This window comes from Oryctolagus cuniculus, chromosome 3 (genome assembly GCF_964237555.1).
Source record: "Oryctolagus cuniculus chromosome 3, mOryCun1.1, whole genome shotgun sequence".
Taxonomy (NCBI): Eukaryota; Metazoa; Chordata; class Mammalia; order Lagomorpha; family Leporidae; genus Oryctolagus; species Oryctolagus cuniculus.
In genome coordinates, this window is record NC_091434.1 from 57,388,917 (window position 1) to 57,414,267 (window position 25,351).

The 25,351-nt window shown below is 40.0% G+C and overlaps 1 protein-coding gene and 1 pseudogene across 3 annotated transcripts in view; one reads left to right on the forward strand and one right to left on the reverse strand.

The window, feature by feature from the left end:
* The window catches only part of NUP35 (nucleoporin 35), a 429,947-nt gene that overhangs the window by 289,922 nt on the left and 114,674 nt on the right, over positions 1-25,351 (reverse strand). For all 3 annotated transcript variants that reach the window (XR_007920340.2, XR_007920339.2, XR_011387210.1), the window contains exon 11: positions 18,874-18,988. The gene's annotated coding sequence lies outside the window, so the exon portion shown is untranslated. The remainder of the gene's footprint in view (positions 1-18,873; positions 18,989-25,351) is intronic.
* LOC127491521 (epithelial cell adhesion molecule pseudogene) overlaps positions 1-25,351 on the forward strand; it is a 66,594-nt pseudogene that overhangs the window by 28,844 nt on the left and 12,399 nt on the right.

Here is a 25,351-nt window from a genome sequence, read left to right on the forward strand (position 1 = left end):
TTAAAGATCTAAATCTATGACCCGACACCATCAAATTATTAGAGAACATTGGAGAAACACTGCAAGATATAGGCACAGGCAAAGACTTCTTGGAAAAGACCCCAGAGGCACAGGCAGTCAAAGCCAAAATTAACAATTGGGATTACATCAAATTGAGAAGTTTCTGTACTGAAAAAGAAACAGGAGAGTGAAGAGGCAACCAACAGAATGGGAAAAAAAATTTGTAAATTATGCAACCGAGAAAGGATTAATGACCAGGATCTACAAAGAGATCAAGAAACTCCACAACAACAAAACAAACAACCCTCTTAAGAGATGGGTCAAGGACCTAAATAGACATTTTTCAAAAGAGGAAATATCAGAGTCCTGGTCAAAAGTCTTTTGTGTATATACTACTTGGGCAAGCTACTTTATCTTGTTTCATCTCTTTCCCAGTTTCTAAAAGAGAAATGAAGCCTATTTCACAAAGCTGTGCTGAAGACTAAATCAGGTCCCATATATTGACAGAGGGTAGATTGAACAAGTAACAATGGAAACTGACAAGTCTCTGCAGGCTACAGTTTTGGATAAAGGCTTTTAAAAATGAATTCCTTATTATGTAAAACCAAAATAACATGATGAATTTTCACAAGCTGATTCTTAAAAATGCCTTCTCAATAATTAAGCAATGAAGGTAATGTATTAAAGGATAAGAAATATGATATCAAACATAAGTGTGCTTGAACCTGACTCCACCACTTACTGTGGGACCTCAAGCAAATCAGTTAAACACAATGAACTTCAGTTTTCTCATGTGTAAAATGGAGAAAATAATTACCTCAATGGACTGTTGAAAAGATTAAATGAGATTTAGCATCTAAAGCACAGTGATTACCACATAATTAGCCTTATCTCAAAGTCAATTTTTTTCCCACTTTCACCTTATCCTACAGATGGCAGGCAGTAGACAATTTTTCTTAATCTTTAAAGACTTCTTTATTCTACAAAATTCTTAAAAATACATAATGGCAGTTCTAGTGTCTTTAAGGAAACAATAATGGAAATAAAGTAGTTCTATTTTTTAATGTGTAATATTGTGTAAGTTTTTCATGAACAATTATGAATTTTCTATTTAGTATCTATTTTGTATGTATTATAAATATTTAATCTATGGTGTATAAATCTAAACAAATACTTTATCCAAATAAAATGTTTTCCTTAGCATAAAACTATACTGGAACTTATTCTATAATAACCATCAGTAACACTTACAATTGAATGTATTTGAATTTTTAGAAGAACGAATTCACAAATGTCAGAAATATTAGAGATTTTATCTCTCTTTCAAATAAATAAGATTAACTTTTATTTACATTTAATTTTTCCCTAATAATAGATATGTCTGGCCTGAATTTACTCATATAAAAGCCAATGTATTTTTAAATCTTTGTTTTAATTAATTAGTATAAGTTGGCACAGCATAACACTCATATAACAGAATGCAAATCAGATGAAATCACGTGAAGGCACAATTTAGGTGTCCATTAGGCTGAGGCAGCTTCCATGTGCCGGGTTCCTATGTATCTAAACCAAAATCCAACTCAGTGTAAATGATGATATTCTAGGCCAATCAGAAAACTGCAACTCACCCCTAAGAAAAGACTTTCCCAAATGAAACTACCACATCACTGTAACCAATTAAATATTTTCTTTGCCTTGCTTCTGAACTCAAGCTAAAAAGCCTTCCCACCATTCGCTATCCCTAGCTGGAGTCCCAAATGCTTGTGATCTAGGGCTGCCTAATTCATGAATCACTGAATGCTCAAACTAAAATTTTTCATATTTTAATATGCCTCAGTTAATCTAGTAGTATGGCTAATGCCCAAGTCACATCATTATGTAAGATAAATTTAATAAATAAAATGCCTATTAAAGTAGATAAAATTTAAGTTAAAAAATCTATTGATGATCTGTTTTGTATAAAATAAGGTGATATAATCATTGATTAAAGTCATTTTTGAGGGGATTCCAAGATGGAGGATTAGGGAATGACACACTGAACTAGGCTAGGGATAAACAGTAAAAAAAAAAAAAAAAAAAAAGGCAGGAAGTGCACTCTCAGGGTAGAACTGGAGAGAAACCACACTGAAAATCCAAAGAGAAACCTGTGGACCTATGGGGTGGGGGGGTGTGGACATGCAGCACAAACACAAGCAAAACACGCAACTGCAGCAGCCAAGAGCCAGAGTAGAGCGGCAGCTTGTAGCCCAAGGTGAGATGCAAACCACGATGATACAGCCAGAGGGAGAGCGTGGCATGAGTCCAGACCGGGGTCCCAGGGGTTAGTGTTGCTAGTGGTTTCCCACACACCCAGTGGGAGTAGAGGGGGCATGTTTATCTCACCCCAACCTCCCCACAAAAGCACCCACTCCCCAGCTGAGAAAGGGCGGGTCCATTTTCGGTTTGGCTGGGAGCTATGGAAGACTTTGTGTGCACACACAGCAATAAGCTGAGACAGGGTGTCCTCTTCTCGGCAGTACTGGCAGCAGTGGCAGGGAGAACAAAACATTCAGCCAGTGGCTCTTGTGTATAGGTGTGATCCAGAGATTCTAGTGAAGGGAAAATTTCTCAGTCCCCACTGAATTTGAGCCTGGCTGGGAGTTGGCTGGCACCATTGTAGAACTGTAAGGCACCTGCAGCCTCCATGGATCCAGATGCTTAGGCAAAACTGGCTCAGGGAACATCTGGCTCTCTGTTGACTGTATGGGCTGGCATGGCAGAACGAAACCTCTGCAGCCAAACTGTGGGAGCTTTGTGTGCTGAGACCATGGGTACTTGGTGGTGATATAAGAAGCTGCAGGGAGTAAATGACTCTCTGGGCAATCCTTGGACGCAGCTCCACATGCTCGGGGCTCAATGGTTGCCTAGGGCAGGTCTTTGCAGTGGGAACTGTGTGACAGTGAGGACTGTGCAGACAATTTGTGTGGTTCATATGGTGGCATGGATGAGTGTTGAACACACTGGGGGCTAACACCTAGGCCTTGCTAAGCTTAGAGGAGAGGAGATGAGGGGTGATCATACAAACAGAGGTGATCATTCCCCCTCCCATTCTGTTAACAATGCGAGCTCTACCATGCCCAACTTGGGTATTACCCTGGATACTCACCCTGCCCTGGATCACTGACCACAGCTCCCTGTCCACACCCACCAAACACCTCTTGGTATCAACTGAACATGCAAACATTCCACTAAACACAGAGGCATAGCTCAAAGATAAAAGCAATTAGAGAGGGAAAAAAAAAACTCTACAAATGCCAAAAAAGAAATGCAGAAATTCAAGAAACAAGAATAAGAAAGACACCATGACCCTTCCCTAAAGGAACAAAACAACATTTCAATACTAGAAAGTGAAGATGAAGGAATTGAGGAAATGCTGGAAATGGAATTCAAAAAATTAATCATAAGATTGCTCAAAAGCAATCACAAGCAATCCATGAACTAAAGAAAACCATACATGATGGAAATAGAAAATAGAAAAATGTTCCCATGAAATTGAGAATTTAAAGAGAAATTAAAATTAAATATTAGAAATGAAAATTTCAAAAAATCAAAAATGCATTCGAAAGCATTAACAGCAGATGTGGTGAGGCAGAATAAAGAATATTTGAACTAGAAAACAGATCCTTAGAAGACTTTCAGGCACAACAGAAAAAAAGAAAATTAGAAAATTTAAAACCAGTGTTGGAGACTTATGACGTACTATCAAGCTACCCAACACACAGATCTTAAAGAGTTCCTGAAGGTGTAGAAAGAGAGAATGGACTAAAAGGCCTATTTAGTGAACTAATTACAGAAAACTTCATCAATTTGGAGAAAGAAAGGGACATCCAAGTAAAGGAAACACACATGACAGAAAAGATCTTCACCACAACACATTATAGTCAACAAACTGAAACCAATAAAATGAACAAAAGATCAGTGAAATAAAGAGCTGGGTTTTTTGAAAAATTAAAGAAAATAGATCCACCATTGGCACAGCTAATCAAAAAAAGAAGGATAAGACCCAAACTAATAATCAGAGATGAAAAGGGAGGTACAACAACAGATACCAGAGAAATAAAAAGAATCATCAGGAATTATTACAAAGAGCTGTATGTCAATAAATTGGGAAGCCTATAAGAAATGGATAGATTCTTGGACACATATAATCTACCAAAATTGAGTCATGAAGACATGAAAACCTAAACACACTGGCCGGCGCCGCGGCTCACTAGGCTAATCCTCCGCCTAGCGGCGCCGGCACACCGGGTTCTAGTCCCGGTTGGGGTGCCGGATTCTGTCCCGGTTGCCCCTCTTCCAGGCCAGCTCTCTGCTGTGGCCAGGGAGTGCAGTGGAGGATGGCCCAGGTGCTTGGGCCCTGCATCCCATGGGAGACCAGGAAAAGCACCTGGCTCCTGGCTCCTGCCATCGGATCAGCGCGGTGCGCCGGCCGCAGCGCGCCGGCCGCGGCGGCCATTGGAGGGTGAACCAACGGCAAAAAGGAAGACCTTTCTCTCTGTCTCTCTCTCTCTCTCTCACTGTCCACTCTGCCTGTCAAAAAAAAAAAAAAAAAAGAAAACCTAAACACACTGATAATCAAGACAGAGAATGAATAAGTAATAAATACCTTCTAAACAAAGAAAAGCCCAGAACATGAGCTTCACTGTTGAATTCTACCAGACTTTTAAGAAGAACTAACTCCAATTCTTGTCAAGCTATTCAAAACAATTGAAAGGGAGGGAATCCTCCCAAACTCCTTCCATGAAGTCTGCAACACTTTAATTCCTAAACCAGAAAAAGATGCAACAAATAAGGAGATCTATAGACCAATATCACTGATGAATATAGATGTAAAAATCCTCAACAAAATATTAGCAAATTGAACCCCACAACATATCAGAAAGATCATTCACCTAGACAAGTGGGATTTATCCCTGGTATGCAGTGATGGTTCAGCTTTCACAAACCAATAAATGTGATACATCACATTTGTGGTGGAATGAGAAGGTGAAAAGGTCATGCCAAGATGGCTGCTGAGTTGAGAGGGTCATGCCAAGATGGCCACTGACAACAGAAACTGCCTGGCAACAGGCCGTGATTGGATGGCTTCAGAAACCACATGACAACAGAGCCTGACTGACAACAGGCTATGATTGGATGGTTTCAGAAATTGCCTGGCAACAGAGCCTGACTGGCAACAGGCTGTGATTGGATGGCTTTGGAAACTGCCTGGCAACAGGCTGTGACTGGTTAGGGCATAGACCGCCCCTTGGCTGGACTGGCTGTCTTGGCTATATAAGCAGCTGTAGCAACTGAAATAAATGAGTCTGCAGGCTGCTCACCTCAGGCCTGCTTTCACCCAACTCCCGGGGTCTGTGTGGTGACTCCGCGCCTCTTGCCCCCACCACGCTCCTCCTCTCAGAACGAATCCTCTCAGAACAAATCAACTTCAATGAACATTAACAAACTGAAGAACAAAACCCATATGGTTAACTCAATAGATTCAGAGAAAGCATTTGATAAAACACTTTCATGATGAAAACCTTAAGCAAACAGGGTAATGAAGGAAAATTCCTCAACACAATCAAGGCAATTTATGACAAGCCTATGTCCAGCATCCTATTGAACAGGAGAAAACTGGAAGCATTCCCCCTAAGATCCGAAACCACAGAGGATGCCCACTCTTACCACTGCTGTTACATATAATCCTAGAAGTATTAGCTGAAGCCATTAAGCAAGAAAAAGAAATCAAAGGGATACAAATTGGGAAGGAGGAAGTCAAATTATTGCTACTTACAGATGACAATGATTCTATATATATGGGATCAAAAAGACTCCATTAAGACACTATTAGAACTCATAAAACAGTTTGGTAAACTGGCAGGATATAAAATCAACACAGAAAAATCAATAGCCTTTGTACACATGGGCAATGCCATTGCTGAGAAAGAACTTTTAAGATTAGTCCCATTCATAATAGCTCCAAAAAGAATTAAATATCTTGGAATAAATTTAACCAAGGATATCAAAGATCTCTACAATGAAAATTACAAAACACTACAGAAAGAAATAGAAGACATTTAAAATGGAAAAAAATTTCCATGTTCATGGGTTGGAAGAATCAATATCATCGAAATGTCCATACTTTTGAAAGCAATTTAAAGATTCAAAGCAATTTCAACAAAATGCCAAGGAAATTTTTCTCAGATAGAGAAAAATGATGCTGAAATTCATATGAAAACAAAGAAGACCCAAATAGTTAAAAAAAAAAACTTATACAACAAAAACAAAGCTAGGTGAATCACAATAACTGATTTCAAAACATACTACAGGGCAGTTAAAATCAAAATAGCCTAGTATTGGTACAAAAACAGATGGATAGACCAATGGAACAGAATAGAAATTTATCTTTGACAAAGGTGCTAAAATCAATCCCTGGAGTAAGGACAGTCTCTTCAAATAGTGCTGAGAAAACTGGATCTCCATGTGCAAAAGCATGAAGCAAGACCCCTACTTTACACCTTACACAAAAATCCCCTCAAAATCTATGACCCAATACCATCAAATTATTAGAGAACATTAGAGAAACTCTGCAACACATTGGCATAAGCAAAGAACCCAGAAGCACAGGCAATCAAAGCCAAAATTGACAAATGGGATTACATCAAGCTGAGAAGCTTCTGCACTGCAAAACAAACACTCAGCAAAATCAAGAGGCAACCAACAGAATGGGAGAAATTATTTGCAAACTACACAACTGATAAAAGATTAACATCCAGAATCTATAAAGTGCTCAAGAAATTCAACAGCAAAACAAACAAACCAGTTAACAAACGGGCAAAGTACTTTTTTTTAAGATTTATTTGTTTATTTGAAAGACAGAGTTACAGAGAGGCAGAGGCACAAAGAGAGAGGTCTTCCATCTGCTGGTTCACTCCCCAGTTGGCCACAATAGCCGGAGCTACGCTGATCCAAGGCCATGTGCCAGGAGCTTCCTCCATGTCTCCCACATGGGTGCAGGGGCCCAAGGACCTGGACCATCTTCTACTGCTATCCCAGGCCATAGCAGAGTGCTGGGTCGGAAGAGGAGCAGCCAGGACGAGAACCAGCGCCCATACGGGATGCCGGCACTTCAGGCAAGGGCATTTACCCATTGCACCACAGCAATGGCCCCTGGGCAAAGTACTTTAACAGGCATTTTGCAAAAGATGAAATTCGAATGGTCAATAGACACATGAAAAAAATGCTCAGAACACTAGATAATGTAAATTAAAACCACAATAAGAGCCGGCACCACGGCTCACTTGGCTAATCCTCCGCCTGTGACGCTGGCACCCTGGGTTCTAGTCCCGGTTGCTTCTCTTCTAGTCCTGCTCTCTGCTGTGTCCCAGGAGTGCAGTGGAGGATGGCCCAGGTGCTTGGGCCCTGCACCCACATGGAAGACCAGGAGGAAGCACCCGGCTCCTGGCTTCAGATCGGCACAGCAGCAGCCATAGTGGCCATTTGGGGGTGAACCAATGGAAAAGGAAGACCATTCTCTCTCTCTCTTTGTCTAACTCTGCCTGTCAAAAAACAAGCAAACAAACAAACAAAAACAATGAGGTTTTACCTCACCTGCATTATAATGGCTCTCATAACAGAAATCAACGACAAATGCCGGTGAAGGTGTGGGGGAAAAGGTACCCTAATCCACTGTTGATGGGAATGTAAACAGGTACAGCCACTGTGGAAGACAGTATGGAGATACCTCATAAATCTGAATATAGACCTAGTATATGATCCAGCTATCCAACTCCTTGGAGAAGCAAAGCATATTTTCCCTTTTTTTCTTTTTTTTTTCTTTTCTTTTTTTTTTTTTTGGCAGGCAGAGTGGACAGTGAGAGAGAGAGACAGAGAGAAAGGTCTTCCTTTGCCATTGGTTTACCCCCCAATGGCCACTGTGGCCAGTGCACCGCACTGATCCGAAGCCAGGAGCCAGGTGCTTCTCCTGGTCTCCCATGTGGGTGCAGGGCCCAAGGACTTGGGCCATCCTCCACTGCCTTCCCTGGCCACAGCAGAGAGCTGGACTGGAAGAGGAGTGACCGGGACAGAATCCAGTGCCTGGACTGGGACTAGAACCCAGGGTGCCAGTGCCGCAGGCAGAGGATTAGCCTATTGAGCCGTGGCATCGGCCAAGCATATTTCCTACCCACCCACAATAAAAGCCAATTGAGGTTACTTAGTCCCTAAAAATCAAGTTCAGGAAACAAGATTTATAGAGGCATGTTTGTATATATAAGAAGTTATAAAAAGATATTTATGCAATATTGAAAATAGGGCCCAGAAAATTAAGAAAAGAACATATAAATAATTATACAGTTATGGCCAAATATAGTTTACATAATTATGTATAGTTTATGGTATCTAAACTGTCTATATTTTTATGAAAAATGAGATGTTAAGAAATAAATGAGTCAGGAAATAGCATCAGATTTTTTTTTAACTTTTATTTAATGAATATACATTTCCAAAGTACGACTTATGGATTACAATGGCTTCCCCCCCATACCGTCCCTCCCACCCACAACCCTCCCCTTTCCCACTCCCTCTCCCCTTCCATTCACATCAAGATTCATTTTCGATTATCTTAATATACAGAAGATCAGCTTAGTATACCTTAAGTAAGGAATTCAACAGTTTGCTCCCACACAGAAACATAAAGTGAAAAACAATAGATGATTTTTTTTAAATGATGATGAAATCAGATCAGACCTATTGTCATGTTTAATCCCAGTGAGAGTCAAGTTGGGAATTGATAATTTCTTTTTTTTTTTTTACAGAAGATCAGTTTAGTATGCATTAAGTAAAGATTTCAACAGTTTGCACCCCCATAGAAACACAAAGTGAAATATACTGTTTGAATACTCGTTATAGCATTAAGCCTCAATGTACAGCACATTAAGGACAGAGATCCTACATGAGGAGTAAGTGCACCGTGACTCCTGTTGTTGACTTTACAAATTGACACTCCTGTTTATGGCATCAGTAATCTCCCTATGCTCCAGTCATGAGTTTCCAAGGCTATGGAAGCCCCTTGAGTTCTCCAACTCTTATCTTGTTTAGACAAGGTCATAGTCAAAGTGGAAGTTCTCTCCTCCCTTCAGAGAAAGGTACCTCCTTCTTTGAAGACCTGTTCTTTCCACTGGGATCTCACTCACAGAGATCTTTTTGCCAGAGTGTCTTGGCTTTCCATGCCTGAAATACTCTCATGGGCTTTTCAGCCAGATCCGAATGCCTTTAGGGCTGATTCTGAGGCCAGAGTGAGGAAATAGCATTAGATTTTGGGCCCTTATTAAATATTTTTTTAGAAATAAAATATTATCAAGGTCAAAATACACATTATAAAAATGAAGATTTTTGATTAATAGTTTAAAATCAGAGAAATATTAGAGTCTCAACCACGTAAATTATTTCATAAATGTTAGCAAATGAGTGAGGAAACGATGTTAAGTTCACAAAGAGGGCCAAGATGCTAACCTGTTCCTCTTGTTGAAGTCCATGAGAAGTGGAGGAAATAGAGCGGAAATTGTATTAGCTTTCTTACAAAAGAACTCAACCCACATAAATGTTAGGCAAATGACAGTAACAAAATTGCCAAGACTTTTAATTTACAGTGATGTCTTCTCAAACTTCAGGATCTTCTATGTGAGCTTAGTAGTCATTAATTGCCCCCATCAAAGTGTTGGTTTTCAAGTATACCTATTCCTTCCTTAATGACTCTCATTAGTACTTAAAAACCCTACCATTGAATTCAGAACGGCAAGATGGCAGAATAGGAAGGGAGCACACTGATAGTCCGGGAAGAGACAGGTTAATAAAAGTGGAGATGCTGCAGGTTCAAGGAAGAGTAGGGGAAGAAACAACAGAGGAAACTCCTCCGGAACTAATGATTCACAGTGGACCTGCATGGAGAGCGTGGGAACCCACAGTTCGGGACACCAGTGGCAGACTCAACACACCAGCGATGGAACACGAGGTGAGCCAAACCTCAATAGCCCGAGACACCGGCAGGCAAGCAGAAAGAGGAGACTAGAGGGAACGAGGCTTGAAACCCCGTGGGGAAAAGTTCACCAAGCTAACTAGAAGAGAGGAAAAAAGAAAAAGTGAACGATATGGACACGAGTTACTCTCTCTCCGCTCACCTCTCAAAGGTGAGCAAGACAAAGAGCAGGCGACATTTTGGACATACGTCATAAGCAGGGCAAATTCAGGTCTGCACCGGCCTTGAGCCTAGCAGAAAAACCTGACTGGGGTGGGAGGGTGAAATAACAGGAGGTTAGGACCTAGTGAATGTGTGGTGCTAATGAACTGAGACTGCGAATAAACAGACGGTGGGGGAGAGAACTCAGGGAATTCACGTGAGTATTCTCCAGACACGCTACAATTTGGTAAACTTGGCAACCCAGTGGGAGACTGCAGAAGAATTTGAGCCCACACTGAGGGCAGGACAGATTCCCTGTGTGGTCCTTGGGAAAGAGCTTCCGATCTCTGGTTCCTGTGGGTATATCATTCGCCTGCTAACTATCTCCAATTCCATTCAGCTGTGCGGAATTACTTCCCTTTTGAAAAAGGAAGGAAGGAAGGAAGGAAGGAAGGAAGGAAGGAAGGAAGGAAGGAAGGAAGGAAGGAAGGGAGAGAGTTCACCACGCCTAAACTGGGAGTGTCACCTTTGGCACACCCTTAACCCTGAGGAACCAAACAGAGCTCTCAGGCCACACCCATTACATACCTCTAAGGCTCCATCAAAAGCAGACAGTCCATTTAATCCAGAGTCATAGTATAACGAGAGAAAACACCACAGCAAAGAAACCAAAGAATATCTCCACAATGCCAAACAAATGTAGAAACCAAGGTAACAAGAACAAGGAAGACACTATGATGACCCAAAATGATAAAGATACCCCAATTCAAGATTATGAAGATGATGAGATAGAAGAAATGCAAGAAGCAGATCTCAAAAAAAATGCTAAGAACACTAAGAAGTTCTCAAAAACAAATTCTTGAACTACAGAAATCCTTACTGGACAGGATTGAAAATCTCCTTCGAGAAAATGAAATCTTAAGGAGGAATCAAAATGAAACGCAGAAACTAGTAGAACAGGAAACTGATAGTGACGAGAAATCATAATAAAAATGAAGAATTCAATAGATCAAATGACAAACACATTAGAGAGCCTTAAAAACAGAATGAGTAAAGCAGAAGAGAGAATATCGGACTTAGAAGACAGAACACAGGAAAACATACAGTCAAACCAAAGAAAAAAACAGGAAATTAGAAATCTAAAAAATATTGTGAGGAATCTACAGGATACTATTTAAAAATCCAACATTCAAGTTCTAGGAGTTCCTGAAGGCAAGGAGAGAGATAAAGGATTAGAAGGCCTTTTTAGTGAGATACTAGCAGAAAATTTCCCAGGTTTGGAGAAGGACAGAGAAATCCTAGTACAGGAAGCTCATAGAACCCCTAGTAAACATGACCAAAAGAGATCCTCACCATGACACGTTGTAATTAAACTCTCCACAGCGAAACAGAAAGAAAAGATCCCAAAATGTGCAAGAGAGAAACATCAGATTACTCTCAGAGAATCTCCAATTAGCCTCACAGCAGACTTCTCATCAGAAACACTACAAGCTAGGAGGGAATGGTGAGACATAGCCCAGGCACTAAGAGAGAAAAACCACCAACCCGGAATATTATATCCTGCAAAGCTCTCATTTGTGAATGAAGGTGAAATAAAGACCTTTCACAGCAAACATAAATTGAAAGAGTTTGCTGCCACTCATCCAGCCCTGCAAAAGAAGCTTAAAGATGTGTTACACACAGAAACATAGAAACATGGCCATCAATATGAAAGAAGGTAATGAAGGAAACCTCACAGCAAAAGATCACAGGGAATTCAAAGCATATATTAGAAAATATCTTTGGCAAATGGCAGGGCAAAGTTACTACTTCTCAATAGTAACATTGAACGTTAAACGGCCTGAACTGTCCAGTTAAAAGACAGGTTGAGTGGGTTAAGGAATAAAACCCAACTATTTGCTATTGCAAGAAACACATCTTTCCAACAAAGATGCATACAGACTGAAAGTGAAAGGCTGGAAAAAGATATACCATTCCAACAGAAATGAAAAAAGAGCGGGTGTAGCCATCTTAATATCGGACAACATAAACTTTAACACAAAAACTGTTAAGAGAGACAATGAGGGGCACTATATAATGATTAAGGGATCAATTCAACAGGAAGATATAATGATTATCAATGCATATGCACCTAATTACAGGCCACCAGTTTATTTAAAAGATTTGTTAAGGGACTTAAAGGGAGACTTAGACCCCAATACAATAGTACTGGGGGACTTCAATACTCCCCTCTCAGAAATAGACAGATAAGCAGGACAGAAGATCAACAAGGAGACAGTAGATTTAAACGACACTATAGCCCAAATGGACCTAACAGATATCTACCGAACTTTTCATCCTACACATAAAGCATTTACATTCTTCTCAGCAGTACATGGAACCTTCTCTAGGATTGACCACTAGGCCATAAAGCAAGTCTCAGCAATTTCAAAAGAATTAGAATCATACCATGCAGCTTCCCTGACCATAAAGGAATGAAGTAGGAAATTAGCAACTCAGGAATCCCTAGAGCATATGCAAACACATGGAGATTGAACAACATGCTCCTGAATGAACAATGGGTCATAGAAGAAATTAAAAGAGAAAACAAAAATTTTCTGGAAGTAAATGAGGATAATAGCACAACATACCAAAACTTATGGGACGCAGCAAAAGCAGTGTTAAGAGGAAAGTTTATTTCAATAGGTGCCTACATCAAGAAATTAGAAAGGCACCAAATAGATGAGCTTTCAATTCATCTCAAGGATCTAGAAAATCTACAGCAAACGAGACCCAAATCTAGTAGGACTAGAGAAATAATTAAAATCAGAGAAGAAATCAACAGCATTGAATCAAAAAAAACTCACAAAAAATCAGCCAAACAAGGAGCTGATTTTTTGAAAAAATAAACAAAATTGACACCCCATTGGCCCATTATTTTTCAAAAGCATAAGACAATTAAATATTGATTATTGCTCCATTTTAGCTGATCCTATATGACTGTAAATTTCATTTAAATGACATGAAAGCAGTATAGTTACATAAACTCAAATATGAGAAACCGTGTGATTATTTTCATTATTTTCATTTATAACGCAATCAGGAACAACCTAAGGTAATACTGTGGAGTAGAACTTTCTGTAATGATGAACGTGTTCTGTATCTGCTCTGTTCAATATGGTAGCCACTTGGCAATTTCCATTAATTTAAATGTAAATACTCACATGCCCATTAGGTGAAAATGAGAGGCAAAACGTGAAAGCCTAGGTGGTCTTGCCAAAGAGGCCCATGCAGCATAGCCAATAATTACAGTCGATAAGTCTTAGCACAGCACAAACAGAAGCCTCAAAGTTATAGCTAACAGGCAAGAAGTCAAAGGTTGCAAGCCCTCATCTACTTACCAAGAAAGCAAGAGCTACAACTCTGATCATTCATAAGGGGAGCTCGTCTAAGGTTTACTAGTGTTATGAAGACTTTTAAAAACTTTAAAACGTTTCCTCCACCATCCCAGGTTCAGTGGCCTGGGCCTGAGAATTCAATTCTCAAGACAGAGTACGAGGAAAAAACATAAATTTTATATGATGTTAATATTTTAATTTTTACATGTACATAGGCCTATATAAAAAATGAGGACCCAAAGAGGCAGTTAGACTCAGAGACTACATTTTTTTTTTTTGACAGGCAGAGTGGACAGTGAGAGAGAGACAGAGAGAAAGGTCTTCCTTTGCTGTTGGTTCACCCTCCAATGGCCGCCGAGGCTGGCACGCTGCGGCCGGCACACCACGCTGATCCGATGGCAGGAGCCAGGTACTTATCCTGGTCTCCCATGGGGTGCAGGGCCCAAGCACTTGGGCCATCCTCCACTGTACTCCCTGGCCACAGCAGAGAGTTGGCCTGGAAGGGGGGCGACCGGGACAGAATCCGGTGCCCTGACCGGGACTAGAACCTGGTGTGCCGGTGCCACAAGGCAGAGGATTAGCCTAGTGAGCCAGGGCGCTGGCCAGAAATTACATTTTAAACATGCAATTAGTTTATAGCAAAGTGAAGAAAAAAAAGTTTGGGTTTCTAAGTGTAGTAAAATATAGGAAGGTAAATATACAAGAAAACTAACAAAAGGTGTGATTTTAGTGAGATATGTTTGTGCAGATCCATCTCAGCACTGACTTTCTGTCTCCAGTGATAATGACTGCTTTCCTCCTTCTAAGGTAGGAAAAGTGGGGCAGAGAAGACTTTTCACAGAAGGAAAACTTGTGACCTGCATTCAGGCAGGTGTGGGGAGGGCATTGAGCTCTTTCTGCATCTGTGGCTTCTCAATTGCCTTAGCTCAAAATAATCCTTATCCCAAAGTGGCATCTTTTGAGGTGACAGTTTTGATACTTTATACTACTGATTTTTGTGTAAACAGAAATCATTATCTTCTACAATGATTTTATTTTAGCTTGATCTTTGTATAAAAACAATTTGTACAGAATGTAATGGGACAGATATATAAAGTTAAAACATAGTCCTACCTCCAACATTTTTGAATTTTTGTGCTAAGTAACCTCAAATTTAGACTCTTCACATCTATATCAAGAATTTGGACTCTTTATTAGGTTTTAATTAGGACATCTATATTATGTTCCTATCTCTGCTACCATATTTGAAACACATTGAAATATGTAAGAATGTAACCATATTCCACAAGTAATTATTAATAATCCACTATGTATATTAGACTGCTGAATGACGAAAGTACAGTGAACAAAGGAGATAGAGTTCCTATCTTCAATAAACTTACAGTTTTGTGGATACAAAAGTCACTCTTAAAAGGTACAAATAATAAATATTAGAACCTACCATATGACCCAGCAATAACACTCCTCATTACTTACTAAGAGGTTGACAGTTTATGTCTACGCAAAGCCTGGACACAGCTGTCTAATAGAAGTTAATTCTTCAAAACTGACAAAACTTGGAAACAACTAAGATGCCTTCAGTAAGAGAATGGATAAATAAATTGTTGTATAAGTTTCTTTTTTCTTTTTTTAAAGATTTATTTAATTATTTGAAAGTCAGAGTTACACAGAGAGAGAAGAAAAGGCAGAGGCAGAGGCAGAGAGAGAGAGAGAGAGAGAGAGAGAGAGAGATGGATGGATGTCTTCCATCTGCTGGTTCACTCCCCAATTGGCTGTGCTGATCCAAAGCCAGGAGCCAGGAGCTTCCTCCGGGTCTCCCACATGGGTGCAGGGGCCCAAGCATTTGGGCCATCCCAGGCCATAGCAGAGAGCTGGATCGGAAGTGTAACAGCCGGGACTCAAACCGGCACCCATATGGGATGCTGGCACTGCAGGCGGCAGCTTTACCCACTAAGCCACAGCACCAGCCCCAGTATAACAGTTTCAATGAGAAAAAGAAATGATCCACCAAGCCATGAACACCTGTGAGGAAAACCTTAAATGTATATTACTAAGTGAAAGAAGCCAATCTTAAAAAGCTATGTGCAGTATGGTGAGAACTACATGACATTCTGGAAAAGGCAAAACTATTGAGACCATAAAAAGATCAATGGTGTGGCCGGCACCATGGCGTAGTGAATAAAGTCGCCACCTGCAATGCCCGCATCCATATGGGTGCCAGTTCAAGTCCCAGCTGCTCCACTTCCGATCCAGCTCTCTGCTATAGCCTGAGAAAGCAGTGGAAGATGGCCCAAGTCTTTGGGCCCCTGCACACACATGAGAAGACCCAGAGAAAGCTCCTGGCTTTGGATCGGCACAGCTCTGGCCATTGTGGCCAACTTGGGAGTGAACCAGCAGATGGAAGACCCCTCCCTCCCTCACTCCCTCCCTCCCTCTCTCTCTCCCTCTCTCTCTCTCTTTCTCTCTCTCTAACTTTCAAATAAATAAATAAATCTTTAAAAAATAAAATTAGATGTTTCCAGGAGTCAGGAGGGAGAAAGGAATGAGTGGACAGAGCACAGAGGACTTTCCAGGCAGCACAACTACTCAGAATAATCCTGAAATTGTGGAGATTTATTATACATTTGTTCAGACCCATAGAATATAACACACTAAGAATGAATCTCAATATAAAATAAGGACTTCTGGTGAAAAATTAAAATAGAACCATGAACTGGGGTGATAACTCTGAAACAAAAGAGCTGAGTACCGTAAGAAAGAACTATGAGGGAAGTAGTATAGCCAGAGGGCCAGGGAATGCCTTTGTGGAGAAGAGAAATGTGAAATATGCAAGGAACTAAGGAGTTAAACATAAAAAAGAATAAAGAGGAACAGCTGTATACTGGCACATTTAAGAGAACAAGAAAAGAGAGGTAGATGGATCAAAGAGGTAGGCAAGAACAAGCTTATTTTTGGCCCTATGTACCTGAGTAGGAGTTGGGATTTTATTCTAAGAGCAATGGAAAGCTTCAAAGAATTTTGGAAAGGAAGTGACATGATCCAATTTACATTATAAAATAGTAGTTCTGACTGTTCTGCAATAGAGAATAAAATACAGGGAACAAAAGTAGATACAGCGAGACATTCAAAAGATTAGAAAGTGGCCCTGCAAGTGCTAACAAATGGCTGTAAATGGTGCTTCCTGCAGCAGTCTATAAATAATAGCCATTGTGTATGAACTACTTTTTGAAACCCAGAACTAAATCAATAGGTTAAGTGAGCAAGTGCTGAAACTTCATTACAAAATAGCTCAAGTCCTCAGACTGATGGTTGTGATTCACTAAAGACTTTGAGCTATATGAGGTCAATCACATAAATAGAATCTGGAAAAACTGATCCAAGGAAATGAATAAATTATAGCCGTTAATGACAGAAGGACTACAGGAAATGGGAAAGAATCATGAAACAAAAGTCTCAAATAGTGACGGAACTCAGACCAAAGCCACATAGCTACTAAGCAACATTTGTCCATTTGGAGCTCTAAACTGTACTTTGCTGAACTTCCTCATCTACAAAACGGTCCTAATCCAGAGTTTCTACCTGATGTTGTTCTAAGAAGTAAATGAGCTAATAAATATAAACACTTAAAAGAACACCTCAAAAATTAAAGCTGGTTCAGAAAAACATATAAACCCTGCTTAGACAAATTTCAATATCAGATATTTTCCATGTCTAGTTTTATCTTCAAATAATAGCAATATCATATGGCAGTGTAGGAATACAAAGTATTTATTTGTCACATCTTTCAATTAAATTTTGTTAATTTAAATGAGTACCTGCTCCATTTTACTAACTTTTATTTTTTCTTTGTTATTTTGTATATACTCAGTTACTTCCTTTGGAAATCTTGTTTATCAACTTTGTGACTTCCTACTGAGTTTGATAATATATTTACTCTTAATAATGTAATAACTAGATAAAACAGCATGAATAGTTTGAAATTTATTTTCCAAATTAATGATACATATTAAATCTCTAGCTACTTTGCAAGGCTGGGATCTAGTTAAGAAATAACCACCTTTGAGATGATAAGTAAAGGTCGAGAAACATGCAAAAAAAAAAAGGAAAAGGCATCTTTTTACTTTCAAACCTCATTTGGGAAAGATCAAAAGAAAGTATTGTTATTTGAAGTGATTCAGATTACACTTCCAGTGATTACAACCACAATAAAAAGTATTTTATTACATTCTAACACCTAAATTATAAATCAAACTGCTACTTGGAGTCATCATTATTCACCATTGATAATCGATTTTTCAATTGCAAGTGCTGATACAAATCAACATTAACATTCCTTTGCTTTTAAAATGATTCAATGGTGAACACGAATATCACAGAGGAATTAAGAGATTGAAAACTCTTGAATTGTTACTAAATACTGAATCCTGTTCTGAACTTGAACTTGCTCTTATGGAAATTTCAAAGCACTAGCAGTTTGAACCAAGTCTCCTTTTTTATGTAAATGACATTTATGTCTGTAACTTGCTTTTAATAATTGCTTAAGTTATTCAAATGCATGCACACTTTTTAGTAGGTGCTGAAACTGTACCAGTTATAAGGATGAAATAAAATGACTCATTTCCTTTATGATCAAATATGAAAACCTTTTCTTGTTATTATGTTGTGAATTCCACCAAATAACTCCACAATTATTTCTTGATTTTTTTTTCTTCTTTCAGACAGTCAGACAGTCACATTTTAAGCTATTATGTAGTAAGTGAACTGGCAACTTCTTTCAATATACCTCAAAATTTCATTTTAAATGCCCTGAAGCAAAGACAATACTAGCTATTACCTAGCAGTGGGTGAGCCAGTTTGCTCCTTCTAGAGCTTGACATATAAAAGAATCTCAGAAACATAAACTAAGAACACCTTAAATTGATGCCATAGATTAACATTCAGCAAAGAACACATTATCATGAACTCATTTTGAATAAATGTCTGTGTAAAAGAAAAAAATTCACTGTCATTCCTCTTGTAAGTAACCTTTAAATATGATTTCTGAACTCATAAAGCATCTCTGCTGTGTTTTAAAAGCAGAGCAGCTTCTGTACCTCTACTTGTCTCATTCCCGTGAAAAAGAGTAAACACATCAACAACTATAACAATAGTAATACCATGCAACTGCTAAATGACAAGTGTCAAGAGTCAAGAACAAAATTTCAGTAATAAGTTCCAAAAATTCTGGTATTTTTTAAAAGATCCTTGTAAGTCTGATGTGACAATATGATGGTGGCTTGTTAAAGGGAACTTTCTTACCTTCTTTAAAATCTTACTCATTTTGACTTTAGATGAAGAAATACTTTAGTTCACCAATCACTAACAAAAAGATGATCTTCATACATTTGTCAAGTTGCATTTCTGGCTTCTGGTCCTAATAAAGAAGATAGCAAAATATCAATCAGTTGACAAGACATCCAACAGGCTCTGTTAAAAGATGAATTAAGGCAATGTTATGTGCAATACTAACTATTAAAAGCTAGACCACTTCAGAGTGTAATTTTTGAAAATATATTTAACTCTCTCCCTTTATATTCTATATTAATTTACCACCAAGTACTGTCATTCTCTCATCATGAGGATGCTTTGCCTAAAACCCAGGTTCAGCCCAAAGCATTGCCAATTACCTTCAAAAGCTCTCTGCTACATTAAATATGTATTCCAACACCTACAGCAACCTCTGCAATCTGGCCTTATTGTTTGCACATGTCTGCCTGCTCTAGTCAGTGAAGTGGCTTCATGATTTCCCACATGCACTATCCTTCTTCCTGCTCCAAGCTTTTGATCATATATTAAATCCCTGAAAAAAAATCACACTATTTCCCAAATGTAAATATAGCTGGCACTAAAAATTCTATCAATTGCAATAAGTGTTTGCTCATCTGTTTGCTTGTTCTAGCTTCCTTCTAGAATAAAACCTCTCAATTCATTTTCTTGGTGAGTCAGCCAGTTAATCTTCTTAGTCATACTGTCTTCACTATTTCTAATAGTCTGTGCACCTTCTCAAGGAGGCTGCCTTTGAGAAGGACTTTATTAATAAAAACTGTGCTATGAAAGACCATGTCAGATTTTTTTTTTTGAGAGACATCCCAATGAAAGCCATGATTTTCTTTATTATTTATTTTTTGAGAGAGAGAGAGAGAGGGTACTCATCCCCTGGCTCATTCACCAAAAAGCCACAACAGCTAGAGCCAAAGCTAGGGAACTGGATGCAGGTCCCTCAATGGGTAGCAGAGATTCAACAAACTAAATCATTACCACTGCCTTCCAGGTTCTACATTAGCAGGAAGTTGCAATCAGGAGTAGAGCCAGGACATGAACCCAGGCACCGCAATATGGGATGCAGGCATCCCAGCTGGCATCTTAACTGGTAAGCCAAATGCTTGTTCCCAAAGCCAGATTTTTAAATCTGAGTGTTCATGTATCCATTACTTTCATTTTACAGGTATCTAAAAAGATGAGATTTTAGTTTATCATGTATCAATCTCATAGTGTTTTGTGTACTCACAAGTAATGATAAATGAGCCAAGGACATTCATAAAATTTCGTTCTGAACACATTAGGACTGACTGAAGCTCCAATCAACAGTAGTGGTTACATGGATAACAACCACATTCAGTTACTTTTCTCACTATTTTAACTCAAGGTCATTTAACTTTTTCTCATTACAAAAGGATAACACCCATCTCTATGTTACAAACAGTGCAACTGTTGTCTGTTCAGACTGGAGTGGTGTAAAAAAGAGTTTCTGTTAAAGTGTTTAGTATTGCGGCCAGCACTGTGGAGTAGGGGATAAGCCACCCCAATATCTGCAGTGCCAGCATACCATATGGGTGCCAGTTCAAGTCCTGGATGCTCCACTTCCAATCCAGCTCCCTACTAATGCACCTGGGAAAGCAGCAGAGGGTAGCCCAAGTTCTTGGGCCCCAGTACCCATGTGGGAGACCTGGAAGTGACTTCTGGTTTTTGCCTGGTCAAGCCCAGCCTTTGCAGCCATTTGGGGAGTGAATTAGTGGATGGAATCTCTCTTTCTGTCTCCCTCTCTCTCTGTAATTCTGACTCCCAAATAAATAAATAATTTTTTAAAAAAGGGTACAGTACCAAACTAAACTCATTTTATGACAAAACTCAGTCAATATATAACATGTCGCAGGCGCCGTGGCTCACTTGACTAATCCTCTGCCTGCGGCGCCAGCACCCCGGGTTCTAGTACTGGTCGAGGCACTGGATTCTGTCCCGGTTGCTCCTCTTCCAGTCCAGCTCTCTGCTGTGGCCCAGGAAGGCAGTGGAGGATGGCCCAAGTGCTTGGGCCCTGCACCCACATGGGAGACCATGAGGAAGCACCAGGCTCCTATCTTCAGATCAGCACAGTGCGCCAGCAGCAACGTGCTGGCCGTAGCAGCCACTTGGGGAGTGAACCAACAGAAAAAGGAAGACCTTTCTCTCTCTTTCTCTCCCTAACTCTGCCTGTCAAAAAAAATATATATATATGTGTGTGTGTGTGTGTAACATGTCGATAAGGCTACAAAATGACTATAATGTTAAAACAAAAATGTCAATTCAAAAAATTAACTTATTTTGGCTGGTGCCACCGCTCACTAGGCCAATCCTCTGCCTGCGGTGCTGGCACCCCAGGTTCTAGTTCCGGTCAGGGGGCCGGATTCTGACTCAGTTGCTCCTCTTCCAGTCCAGCTCTCTGCTGTGGCCAGGGAGTGCAGTGGAGGATGGCCCAAATGCTTGGGCCCTGCACCTGCATGGGAGACCAGGAGAAGCACTTAGCTCCTGGCTTTGGATCAGTGCGGTGCGCCGGCCGCAGCGTGCCGGCCGCAGTGGCCATTGGGGGGTGAACCAACGGAAAAAGGAAGACCTTTCTCTCTTTCTCTCTCACTGTCCACTCTGCCTGACCAAAAAAAAAAAAAAAAAATTGTCCATGGCATGAGCTATGTCAGTAGATTAATTGAGGTCAAAAGTCAGTTTCCATTAGGCTAAGGATTGAATCACAGGTGAGCAAGTACAGATGCAATTATAAGCTTTCTTTTCAGAGGTTCCACTGAGAAAGGATAAAGGAAACTCCAAAAGAATCTTAAAGAGAAGCCACTGGCACAGAGGAAGGAAAGAGGAATAAGGAGGAATTTAAGTTCAAAATAGCAGTGAAAAAGGAGAGTAGAAATTGGTAAGACCAGAAGCCAAACTGGCAAAATTTGAGAAGTAAATGAGATGCAACAGCAAAAGCCTCACTTTTACAACAACCCAGACTTGTATTTTTCCCCCTTTGTTAACCATTTGAAAGGGACTCTATTTTTTCACATAGCTTACTAAAATTACAAATGACTTGGAACACTTTCTGATTTACATTACACAATGAAGCATTTGATATTTCCACCTCCTTGAAACTTGGCTCACCATTCTTTCTTAACTTCCTTTAATGTCTCCTTTTCCAAAGGCTCTCCTTGAATCATTAGGAAAGACCAGGTGACAGTGTGATAACAAGTAACCCAGAGGCGTACCCCAACTAAAGTAATCCTCATTCACAGTGCAAGTCCAGAACAGGTCTCGAGGCACTTCGCTATTGAAAAATCACTAAGAGAATCAGGTGGACAAAGCTCCAACTCAACAAACTTCATAATCATCAAGGTAGGGAAAGCTAACCAGCAGACTCAACGTGCTGTCTCTTAAAGCTCCTACAGAGAAATGCCTCACATTGTTGCAGGGCTCTGCTGCGCTTCAATTCTTTCTCTGCCGGATTTGTGTCTCATGTTCACGAAAAACGAGCACAGACAAAGAAAATTGTGTAAAGCAGAAGTGGTTTATGAAAAAAAAAAGTGAAGGAGGGGAAAAAACACAACAGCACTGAGAATTCCTGAAGAAAACAAAAGTGAGAGAAAAACTTCCAGTAGCACTGAGACGAGTCCCTAAAGCAGGAAGCCATTTTGAAGGCTGATTGGTTGTAAAAGGAGGTATTCTCATGATTGGTCCAGGAAAGGGATGATTTTCATTGGTCAATTGGATGATAGTCCACTGGAAACTCAACAGAAAACACATTAAACTTTCATCCAAAATGAGTAGAATTATCATCACCTAGCTCTGCTAAACAGCTCAGAAAAATCTTGATTACAAGGATTAGCACATGGCATCTACCACCCTCACAGAAGCTAGTTGCTTGAATTGTCTCATCTCTAAGTAGTGGGGAGGACCCCCTGATTGCTGTCAGACTCTCCAGGAATCTGTCAACATCACCCCTGGTCACATTCCAATGGCCAAGGCAGGTAATATAACATCCCAAGAACCAAAAATAAATAAATAAATAAAAGCAATCCTACTTTCTCCCCAGAAGGAAGAAAACAGGAATATTTGTAAACAGCTTCTATGATTACATACTCTCCCTCTCACTAGAAATATTTCACAAAACTCAATTCTTAACCTTCTCTTTGCATGTGCAAATTCTTCCCAAGTGACCTCATTCACTTCCTATGTGACAATAACTACCAAATCTATATATTTTGCTCAAACCTCTCTCCAGATCCATATACCTCTTCTCAAAAATCCCAAACGTGCTCTAATCTGTCTAAATTTAATCACTGTTCCACAGTACCCCATTTCTTGTAATGAACTATTTGCTGTCTTTTCCCTATTAAACTATAACTTTCATTACATAATAGCTGTGTTTAATTTGTTTCTATCCCCAGCACTAAGCCAAAAGCACCCAAGAAAAACGATTTCTTCAATGAGTTAACTGATTAATGAATGATGAACACTGTTTTCATGGTGTTTGCAGATATTCTTCAAAAGCTTCAGATTCAGATTGCTGAAGCAAGCCTTAAGAATCAATACTGCGATGTAGCGGGTAAAGCTGCTACACCCCATATGTAGCAGGTAAAGTGCTGGCACCCCATATGGACGCCATTTCAAGTTCCAGCTGCTCCACTTCCAGTCCAGCTCTCTGCTACATCCTGGGAAAGCAGCAGAAGATGGCTCAAGTGTTTGGGCCCCCGTACCCATGTGGGAGACCTGGAAGAAACTCCTGGGCAGCCACTGCCACCATCTGGTGAGTGAATCAGTGGATGGAAGACCTCTCTCTCACTCTCTGCCTCTGCCTCTCAAATAATAAATAAATCTGAAAAAAAAAAAAAAAAGAATTCAGTACCTTAAACTGAGTTGGTGACTGCTATTAAGTGATGAGTTTAAAAAGTGAGGTCACAGTGCCAGTTCGTATCCTAGCTGCTCTTCTTCTGGTACAGCTCTCTGTTATGGCCTGGGAAAGCAGAAGATGGCCCAAGTGCTTGGGCCTGCATGGGAGACCCAGAAGAAGCTCTTGGCTCCTGGCTTCCAGTCGGCTCATTTGGGGAATGAACCAGTGGATGGAAGACCTTTCTCTCTGTCTTTTCCTCTTCTCTGTCTGTAAGTCTACCTCTCAAATAAATAAGTAAAATCTTTAAAAAAAAAAAAAAAAGTGAGGTCCCAGGAAAGAAGAAATGAGTCAACAAAGGTATGCTGAGCACTACTATCTTTCAAGTAGTATTTTGGATCCTGGAATATCAACAAATAAAATAGAGATAGATTTCTGCTCTTTGGGAGAAGAACAGTAAACAATAAGCATTACATAACACAAACATTTTTAAAGTAAATTACATAATACATCAGTGTGAATAAAAGCAGAACAAAAGGCATGGAGAGTCCCAGAAGTTAGGGATAAAGGTGCAATTTAAAATGAATAGAGAGATAAGAATCAACTTCATTGCAATGGGAATATTTGAGCAGACTTGAAGGAATCAAGGGAGTAAGCTGTGTGGGTATTGGCATGTTCAGTGGGCAAGAACCACCAGCACAAAGCTCTAAATTAGAAGCATTCCTGGGATGTTTGAGGAATCTCAAAGACAACAATGAAACTTAAACTAAAGAAGGAAGGATGAAAAGAAGAGATGAGGTCAGGTAAAAGGGGTCAAATTACACAGACAGGGCAGCAATGACTGGATTTAACTGTGAGGGAAAGGAGGAACCCTTGGACAGTTGGGAGAAGTGTGGTAATATAATATGAAATATGTTGATACTCTTCCTGGATAAAAGGTAAAAGTGAATGTCTAGAGAGATCCAAGAAGGCTGAATAGGGAAAAGTGGAACTGATTTTGACCATGGAAACAAACTAGAACAGGGAGGAAACTTTTTCCTCAGGGACTGTTGGAGGGAAGCTTTCAGTGGAAAGTCTACAGAAAGAAGAAACGCTCGGTAGTGAGATGAAGACTGTACAATCACACAACTAGCAGGATGCCACCAGTGACTTCCACAGCCAGTGAGAACGCCATCTTCTCAGACCAAGGTGAGAGGAATCTGCAGCAGCCCAAACACCACTGATGATCCTGTCTGAGGAAGAATCTTGCAGCATCCACCTATTTTAAGTCTGGCCTGAAGAGCTAGTGGGAGTCAGGTTGCCCACCTAATCCCTTGAAGGAGGGCACATTAATTATCTCTCTTTCCCTCATCAAGGCACCTAGCAACTGAGAGGGAAGGTGAGTGAAGGCTGTTGTGGCCTGCATGCCACTAGTGGATTTTGTCAGAGGAAGAAATCTGGACCCACTGACTTTCAGTCCAGCCTGGAGAGTTGGCGGGGAAGCAGGGCACCCACACAGTTCCATGAAAGGATCACTCCATTCCACTACCACAACCAACCTCTGTTGAGCAGGGTGGCTGGCTCTGGGAATGAGGCAGCTTTCCCCATGGATATAGAGGCTAACAGGGAAAG